Consider the following 10,466-nt stretch of genomic DNA (forward strand, 5'->3'; position numbering starts at 1 on the left):
TAGTAAAGAGAGTGATTCAGTCTGTGTAAGAGAGGCACGGTTGGGTGTTCAGAGAGTAATGAGCAATCATTATCACGAGTAATGAGATTGAGCAATCTTTGTTTTTATACAAGTGTGTGTGTTGATGACAACAACCATATGTGTGCCTATGATCATGCACAACATATATCAATATCAATTTTGCGTATGCAAGCGTGTATGTGCGTGTGTGTGTGTGTGTTCACATTGACATGGGTCTGCATGTACGCGCAAGATCCTTCCTCTACTCTAATTACTGTGGTCAAAAATAGCAATCACGTGTCTCTTGGCAAACTGTGCATTGCACTTTAAGTCAGATTTTTCCACCATCCTTTCCAACACTACAGGGGATCCCAGCAGAGCACCTTGCCACTTCCTCTTCAAGACGTGAAAACTGAGACTGAAGACAGCAAAGCCTTAGACAGATGGGTACGGAGTGTTGCTGACAGCCTCTGGGAATCGTGTCTCTGTTTCGCATAGGCGCGTGTGAGTGGGGGGCGGGTGAGGGGGGGTGAAAAGGGGTGTGGGTGTGTGTGTGGGGGGTGACAGATGAAGGCAAAGCTGACAACTGTCTAAAGACACACCAGCCACACTGCAGCATCAGGGGAAGGAGGCGCCATTGAAGGCTGGAGTCAGAAAGCTAAATAACAGAAGAAGAAAGGGCTTTTTATGCAGCCCTCCATACCCTTTAAAACCTGCTATTAAGAGATCTCACTGACTGGTATTTATCTGCTACTTCCTCTGAGAGTGGGGCAAGAGTGTGTGTGTGTGTGTGTGTGTGTGTGTGTGTGTGTGTGCATGTGTGTGTGTGCGTGTGTACGTGTGTGCGTGTGTGTACGTGTGTCAGTGTGCATGTGTGTGTGTACTTCTTCATGATGACACATGAGGGCAGGGGGTGGCTTTTGTGGGGGCCTCTCGGGCCCCTCAGTGGCGGTGGCACCCTGTAGTTCCCCTTTGGAGCCCACTGTGGGGTTTTAGCTGGGGCTCTGAAAGGCCTCACTGCCGTATGCGTTTCCAGGTTCCCGTCGGACGTGGGTCCCCCCCTCGTCACCCTGCACACCCCTTAAAGCCCCCCCCCACACACTCTGAAAAGAGCCCCAGCGCAGATTTCTCATCAGCTATTTCGGAGTAAACAGGGGGAGAGAAAGAGAGAGAGAGGAGGCAGAGAGGGGGGCTTTATCTCCACAACACACCAGCGAGTCCCTATTCAGCGAGATGAAAGCACACAGAGGAACCAGCTATGACCAGCCTAGAACCAGTTCTGCACCCCTTTGTTGCCAGCATGTTTTTTCTCCTCTCCCTCCTTCTTCGGGTTCTTTTTTTTCCCTCTTTCCTTCTCTTTAATTAGGCAAAGCTAAGCATAACTGCCGTAGCCTCCTCGCAAACACTTCAAACTGTAGGTTTTTGGCCCAAATCGCACACCACCCTTCTGGTAAATGCCTCTCTTCTTCCCTCCCTCTCGCACCCATGCTTATAACACGTTTCCTTCTAGTTACAAATAACATTCTGATTCATAGAAAAGAGCGCTGCGCAAGTGAATGAATGAGTAAATGAATGAAGAATAAGCTACCTACCAGCCCACAACCCACCCCTCACCCCCTCTTCCACCGGCCAGCCTTGCTCCAGTGTCTCTTTCGGCCCACCGTGCCTTATTGCCCTGGGCCAGGGCTCTCGGCTGGGGCTGGCGAAAGCCGGGCAACGTGGCCGGGCAGCAAAACATGGCACACAATGCCACATGATGTGCAGCTTCCTGGGAACGGGCTACTGGAACAGTGGCGCTATTGTGCCAGGGCATCATTATATGCCCAGGGTCCCCCCTTTGGCTGCGGCTCGCTGGGGCACTCGAGGGCCTGAAAAGGTAATTCATTGCCCCTGCCCCCCCCCCAACATCTTATTGGGGGAAAAAATGCTAACCTTAAATCCGGTCACTGTCAGGATGAGGCCCACTAATCATACACACACACAAACTTGCTGTCTTTCACAAACACACAGACACACAGAGCTCATGCATGCCAGGCCACTAGGGGCAATGTGGATCATTGGAGAAATGGTGGTGTGTGTGTGTGTGTGTGTGTGTGTGTGTGTTTGTGGACTGTCCTCTGGGTCAACTCATCTGAGAGATATGAGGGTGGGAAAACAGAGCGGTGCGGTGGAATGCAATTGGCTGGCTGGTCTCCAGGAGCATCCCTTGGCAGGTCTCCTTCCGATCGGAGCACTTGGCATGTCGGACTGGTGTGTAATCACAGCACACACAACAATTGTGTTAACTGAGAAAACATGACATGCCCCTAAGCTAGTTTGGGTGTGAAAACGCAAGCAGAATTTCGTGCTAATTCTGCACGCATGCCTGGTGGACATCTAAATGAAGGCATCTGTTATCTCACACAACTTGGACAATCTGATTGTGTGGAGCGCACATGACAGCAGCTTGAGGTTTTGATGAGGTAGTAGAGTGGTAATGACTTTGTCAGTGATGAAGCAGATACTGATTGTGGGAACAGTTCTTTAGAAAAAAAAGTGTTTTACTTAAAGACTGATAGTAAATCAGCAGTAACACCTACACCAACAGATGAACAGACAATATCTTATGCATGTGATTTGAGCTTTCAGTTGAGATTTGTTCAGTTATCAGAAGATTAAGATTAAGATTTCAAACGGTTTCATTACATTTCATACAGATCCCGTTTTTTTGGGCTCCTTCTAAATAGCTATTTATAGCAGGCCATTTATTTTCACTGGCATTGCACGCCACACAGAAATACACATGGAGAGAGAGAGAGAGATGAGAAAAAGACGAGGGAAGAGGGAAAGAGAGTGAGAGAGAGAGGAAGATGAGAAAACTGAGTATGTGCGACGGAGAAACAAACAAAGGTGAAGAGACACTGAGATAGATATGTGTGTGTGTTTGCGAAAGTGAGAGCAAGGGAGAAAAAGGGCGTGCAAGAGAGAGAGAGAAAGAGAGAGAGAGAAAGAAAGAGAGAGAGAGAGAGATTCTTTTTCTCAGCTTCAATCCATTTCCAGGCAGCTCTACAGCTCAAGCTCAAGCACCTTGAACAGCCGCTGCTGTGGTGGGGCCTCAGGGACTCTGGCTCTATCAGAACAGAAGGGTGGGCCCCATGGGCATGAGATTAGGGGAGTGTGCAAGGGGCCCTATACACGCTTATGCAACAGGGACATGTCACATTGGCCATGTGTGTATCTATTTGTGTATGTGTGTGTGTGTGTGTGTGTGTGTTTGTGCTTGTCTTTGTGTTTGTGTGTGTGTGTGTGTGTGTGTGTGTGTGTGTGTGTGTGTGTTAGTGTTAGTGTGTTAGTGTGTGTGTGTGTGTGTGTGTGTGTGTGTGTTAGTGTTAGTGTGTTAGTGTGTGTGTGTGTGTGTGTGTGTGTGTGTGTGTGTGTGTGTGTGGTGTAAATCAATGACCATCCACAGCTGTCACAACTGTCTGCTCACTGCATCCTCAGGGCGGTCACACACACACACATATTCAATGTGGGAAAAAAGGAAAAGAAAAACAGTGAAGGACAGAATTGAAAAGGGAAAGGAGAGAGAGAGAGTCAAAGATAAAGAGAGAGAAAGAGAGAGAGAGAGAGAGAGAGAGAGAGAGAGAGAGAGAGAGAGAGAAGAGAGTCAAAGAGAAAGAGAGCGCTGCATTTTTCCGGTGGTGCTGACGTGGGCTGTGCGACTGTTTGCACGTCATCGAGAGTGGGGAGCATACTGAGCGAGCTGCTTCTTTACCACTGGACCCCTCACATCCCCACCCGACCGTACCACCAGGTCACACAGGCTGTCAACTGTCTGAGCCTGCCTCTGTCTGATTGCCTCTGCTTTATATATATATAGCAGAGGCAATCAGACAGATATATTATATACATATATATATATAGAGAGAGAAAGAGAGAGAAAGAGAAAGAGAGAGAGAGAGAGAGACAGAGAGAGAGACAGAGAGAGAGAGAGAAAGAGACATCTGCTGCCACCACCCTTGCTGCTGTCGTCGAAATGAATCACTCTCGATACAGGTGTACAAATCTACCCACACATACAAGAACATACGCAGTCACACCTTCACATCTTAATGTATGTCCATACCAGATACCCACAATGCACCCATGAAGACTCACACGCATACACACTCGCATACAAGACTCACACACATTCCCAGAAGCCTTCAAAAACCCTAAGCATCATTAAATCTCCCCTTTATTATCCAGGACCCTTGATCAGAAGGGCACTCTGGATCATTAACTGATGAGGGATTTGCCTTCAAGCAACGAAAAAATTAAACACACACACACACACACACACACACACACACACACACACACACACACACACACACACACACACACACACACACTCACACACACTCACACACAAACAGAGACATCCACAGTGACATCTCATCAATATGACTGTTTCTCTTTCGTTAAATCACCCCAGCTCCACTAACACTATTTATGTTGGTCCTCATAATAATAATAGCTTATAATAACCCTCAACTTAAAGGTACAGTCTGTGATTCGGTTTCACAAAAGGTTGTTGATATTTGAGGTCAACAGCCAATCAAATTACACCCCTCCCTTCTGTGCAGCTGAAGCACTGTCTTGATTGGATTATAATAATAAGTAGGGCTGTCAATAGATTAAAAAAATTAACTAATTAATCTCACATTTTGAAATTCATTAATCTAGATTAATCGCGATTAAATTATTATTATTATTATTATTATTATTTTTAAACTAGTAATCACTCCAGACAGCGTGTATCTTAGACAATGTTGAAAAAACTTTCGTGACAACGCGATTGCTATCAGTGTTGCCAACTTAGCGACTTTGTCTCTATATCTGGCGACTTTTCAGACCCCCTTGGCGACTTTTTTAGCAAAAAGCGACTAGCGACAAATCTAGCGACTTTTTTTTTTGTCATTTGGTGGATTTTTGTGTTGACAAAGCACTGAAAAAGCATCTCACATATCCTGTTCTGCAGTTCATGTTACAACTGATCTCACGAGAGCTGAGAACAGCGAGGGCTGTCATGGTCTCCTCTCCACTCACATAGCGCAGTCTGACGAAATAACAGCAACATATTAGAACTTTGTATTCGCGGGAAACATATTAGTGTTACCCCGTCAGAATTGCATATTGTGCGCATCCGCAGCTTATTTACATATTATGCAAATTAGTTGATTACGTCATCTAGCGACTTCTGGCGACTTCTCAGAGAGCTTACAGCTACTTTCCTCACAGAAAAGTTGGCAACACTGATTGCTATCGGCAAAGCATCATGGGAAGTTTAAAAGAAAATGTCATCAGGAGAGGGATAAACGAAGAGATCTACTGTAAAGATATTTCTGCTACGTTGTCGATGCAGATTCTAATGAGGCTGTTCTCCACAACAACATGGATTAGACTTTGATGGTTGGACTATGATGGTAGTTTTATAACAATCGTTGCCGCAAGAAAGAAAAAGATTCTCTCGTTTGTTGTCCCTCCTCCGTTAGCATACAACGTGAAGGCTTGGCAGATGCCGGTCGTGTGTAATGTGTAGGCTATTTCATTCCGTTCTTGCAATGTGAATACTTTGATTTCATGCTCTTGTGCTTGTTTGTGTGAACAAGTGCATTTATCTGTTGCTGTCCGAGTTCAATAAAGGCAGGCTATTCATAAAAAACGTACGTAAATATGTGATTAGTTTTGAACAGTTGGGACATTGACTGCTTCAGACTCTGGTTCGGACAAAACATTAATGGCCGGTTGTTCTTTGTTGTGACTTCTGTAAAACACCAACGACACCTAAATTAATTAGCTGTTCGGCTCTGGCTTCTGAGTTTTCCAACCTCCCCCCTCCAGATAATGCTAGAAACACGGTCATGCCCCACACAGGTAGCTAGTTAGCCCAGCTAACATGTTAGCATAAATGCTAGCGAGACCTAGCATGTCAGGGTTGAAAATAGATAGCAAACCTCTTCCATAAAAGATTTGAAACAGGGAAAGAAGAGGTGACAGGGAGAAGAGTAACGTTAGAGCGGGAGAAGGAGGGGGGCACGAACTCAGACCACCCAGGGAACTGTGTGCGTGTGTCAAAATAAAACTCCTCTTTGACGTGTAAATTAATTCCGCACACCGGAAGTAAACAAAGTTGCGTTAACGGCATTAAAATATCTTAACGCGTTAATCGCGGTCACATTAATCTCATAGATTAACGCGTTAACGCTGACAGCCCTAATAATAAGTAATAATATAATGTTGTCTTGTGAACACAGACTTGTCAAAAACAATGGTCCACTGGGCTGATAACCGGGCTGTTTTTGTTTTTTTGAACAATCAATCAGAGGCCATCCAGTTACCCAACATCATAACCTCCAATCAAGGTTTGCTTTAAGTCAGGATGTTGCCTTGCAAGCTCTGCTGATATAATGTATTTAAAAAAAGCATGTCATGGTCGGTTTCGAAATTCCCCAGGATCCGTAAAATGACCCCACTGCACACGTGTATATGTGGAAAACAGGCAAGGGAGATTAGGAAATGACATCCTTGGTTAACAGACAGTGACAACTCTCATCCTGGCACTATGTTTATAGTGCCAACAGTTTCTGCTACTACTACTGATTTGTAAATGAAAGCTATACAAAAAGATTGCTGCTACTACTACTACTACTACTACTACTACTAATGTGAGCTACAGTGAGCACGGTTTCACAGTCATTTCATCAGTATTAGTGGATTAAAGGTGCACTCAGTCAAAATGGCATTTTGGATGTTCTTAGTGTAGCTTTGGTGCTAGACAGTCGCTCCACTCATACAGTAAAGCAGACATTTGGAGCAGGTTTGACTTTTCGACAGGATAACTGCTTTTCAAAGTGTGGTATCGGTCTAGCTCAAAGCAGAAAAAAAAAATCCTTCCATCGAAAGCACATTTTCTGAGTAAAAATGTGCATATAAATGTGGCTTGACTGCACCTATACAGCTATTCCACAGGGGCTGCATAAACCAGGAACATCACTCTATAGTTCCTGCAAAGACTCATTGACACACCCTACCTGCCCCATATCTCTCTCTCTCTCTCTCTCTCTCTTCTTCTTGTTTCCCCGTGGAGTCTGCGACCGGATTGTTGCTGGGAGTATGGCAGCCGCGGGAAGCATGGATTTTGACAAATTAACCCGCCAGCATGGGATCAAAGTTGAATGTACCGCAAGTGTGGAAAATGTTAGTTTGGCGGTTGGTGTTTTAATTGGGCACGGTAACGTGAAGTCGGCTTCAGAAATGAATAATGCGGTGGTGCTGTTTCTGAACACAATTGAGAACGCTAATGAGGTCATTGTGAGGGGTATAGTACTCAATGATTCCTACATGCAAGTCCTCCCACTCAGTACCCCCGCCAAGAAAGTAATCAAAGATGAGCTTATTGTTAAAGAGTTGCAACGCTATGGCAAGCTGGTTTCGTCTGTTCGAAAAATCAATCTGGGATGTAAATCGCCCCTTCTTCGACATCTAGTGTCTTTTAGAAGGCAAGCATACATGATCCTAAATAGTGGCATGGAGGAGATTGAGCTAGTGTTCAAATTAAGGGTGGACGGGTTCGATTATGTGGTGTATGCAACGTCAGACACTGCGTTGAAATGTTTCAGTTGCGGTGGAGCAGGACACATTGGGCGCTTTTGTCCCGGTAAAAAGGGCAACACAAAAGAGGACACTCCAGCCAAAACCAATGTGGCTGAGTCCCCCATAGTTGTTCCCCCAGCCACTGAGGTAGAACCCTCGGAGGATGGGACCGAGGGAAGCGGACTTGAGGGGGGTCTTCAGTCCGTAGTGGATCTGATTGTGCTTTGCCCCGAAGCCGTGGCCGGTGATTCGGTGCTGATTGAGCCAGCCGTGGCAGAGCTAGCTGCGGCTGGATCAGGTGAAACTGTGATTGGGAAGGGGCATTCAGTAAAGACACTGACAGTGCCTCAACCGTCAGTGAAGGTGGCTCAGGCTGAGGCTATCGACATAGACCCAGTCTTCAAAGTACCGGTGAAGAGAAAAATAGACCCGGTGGAGGTTACCGGGACTAAAGTGAAAAAAGACACACACACACGAGTGGTAATCTGGATAGCGATTGTGAATCCATTGACTCAAACTGGTCCGAGTGTTCGCAGGGAGAGGCACAGCTCTCCAGCGAAGACACAAAGTATACTGCAGAGAGCATTAACAGTTTCCTACGCGACACGAAAGGGTTGCGGAAAGTGGAGGTGGAAATGTATTTTCCTGATTGCTCGCAGTTTGTTAACGATGTTGGCTGTTTCATGAGGGAGGGTACATTTGAGGATAACGATGTTTTTCGTCTCCGGAAAATATTGAGCAAATTGAGGAAAAAGTTGCGTGATAAAACAACTAAGCCTACTTAGTTTATCTGTATGTGTAAGGAAGGGTTTTGTATGACTTGTAATATTGTTTGCTCCTGTGTTGGAATAACTGAGCCTGGTTTCAATTGTGTGTTATAATGTACAGTGGATTTTGTTTCTGCAAACCAATGGCAAATTTTTCTGTAAAAAAACTGTGTGCTCATTAATGATGATTTTTATTTCCGTTTGTTTTGAATAAGGTGTAAAATACTGTTGGCGTTACTGTTTACAAAATAAAAGTTTTTTATAAAATAAAAAAATAAAAATCTCTCTCTCTCTCTCTCGTCTCAGAGACAGCACACCATGTCCATGAATGTAAATAAATAGGTTGATGGATGAAGCTGTTTCTCATGTTCAGCGCATACAGACCCATAATGTCATATTCCTTCATTCCTGTCTTGAATGTCAGTTCACCCGCACCAATGATATTGAGTCAACACTGAGCTCCATATGGTGCCTACGGGGCTCAAGGCTCTACTTGACATTGAAATGAAAAACAAGGTCATCCACGGTTCCACCCACAGCCTTGGAATAATACTGTAAACTTCTACACCTATTACATGGCTCACCTGGGGGAAATGGATGTGTTGCCTGGAAAACTGTTAAATAACATTTCTATTTTGACTTTAATTCTAATATTTTTTTGTGCTGAAAGGGATTGAGATTTTATTTTAAACTCTCCTCTGTTTGTGTGTGTGAGTATGTCTGTGAGAGTGTGTGAGTGTATGTGTGTGAGAGTGTGTGTATGTGTATGTGTGTGTGTGTGTGTGTGTGTTTGTATGTCTGTGAGAGTGTGTGTGTGAGTGTGTGTGTGTGTGTGTGTGTGTGTGTATGTCTGTGAGAGTGTGTGAGAGTGTGTATGAGTGCGAGAATGTGTGAGTGTGTATGTGTGTGAAAGTGTGTATGTGTGTGAGAGTGTGTGAGTGTGTGTGACAGTGTGTGAGTGTGTATGTGTATGTGTTTGAGAGTGTGTGAGTGTGTGTGACAGTTTGTGAGTGTGTATGCGTATCAGATGTTCCGCTAGAGAAATGCAACATGTTTATTTGCCTAAGTTTACAGCTCTAAAAAAATTACTTGTTCAGTTCGTTTTTTCAATATGCTGCGAGCTATAATTTTCCAAATCTCTATCTGTCTGCAATACCGCTCTCGGCTCCTACGCAACTTCGGCGCGCTCAAGCACGGGCATTGATGGTATAATGAAATGAAACGCGCTCAGACGCAACACTGCAGGTATTACAGGTTCATCCTCGTCAGAAGGGTTACCCTCATCAGTTGCGTTTGGCCTCTGAAAAAAGCTTTTAAGGCTAGTCTGCTTGGCCATGTTTGATCCTTCTCACTCAGTTCGCCCCTTGTTTGTAACCGACGATTAGCGCTTTATTTAAAATGCTGCATATGCGTGTTGTTTAATAACTTTCTAACGGCAGATTAGCCTGTTCCTTTAAAACATAATAAGGGCAGTGCACGTTTGCTTTATAGGCCTTAATATTAGGATTGTTGTCAAATTCAGATTGTTTTTGCGAGACAGGATTTTAAAGAAATTCCAATCAGACAATTTGACCGGTGAGCTCTAATATTTCTGGACATTTAAATTTTTTTCCGGACAAAGACCGGCAATTACCGACAACGGAAACGCTGAATTGTATGTGTGTGAGAGTGTGTAAACAAGGTAATAAACTGGCTACATTATCCCATCATCAGAGAGCTGAGGCTGCCAGTTAAGCGTGCTCTAAGCGTGTTAAGCGTGCTCTAAGCTACGGGGATGAACCTTAGGAGTGCCAAGATGAGTCTTTGTCAACACCTTGTGTAGTGGGAGTCCGGAGGAGCCACTGTAGAAATGATACCACACGTCACAGCCTTAGTAGCCACAGTCAGCAGTTCAATTTAATTCCGTTTTTTCAGTTTTATTTATTTATTTCATGCAAAGAAGTCTTTTTCAGAGGCACCCGACATTCCCTTGCATGGCTTGCCTTCCATCACAGCATTTAATATACCTCTTACTCCATAACCTCCCCTCACCCTCTATCTCTCAATCCCTCTCTTCTCCTTTCCCTTTCTGAATGTACTGTA

This window comes from Sprattus sprattus, assembly GCF_963457725.1.
Source record: "Sprattus sprattus genome assembly, chromosome: 10".
Taxonomy (NCBI): Eukaryota; Metazoa; Chordata; class Actinopteri; order Clupeiformes; family Clupeidae; genus Sprattus; species Sprattus sprattus.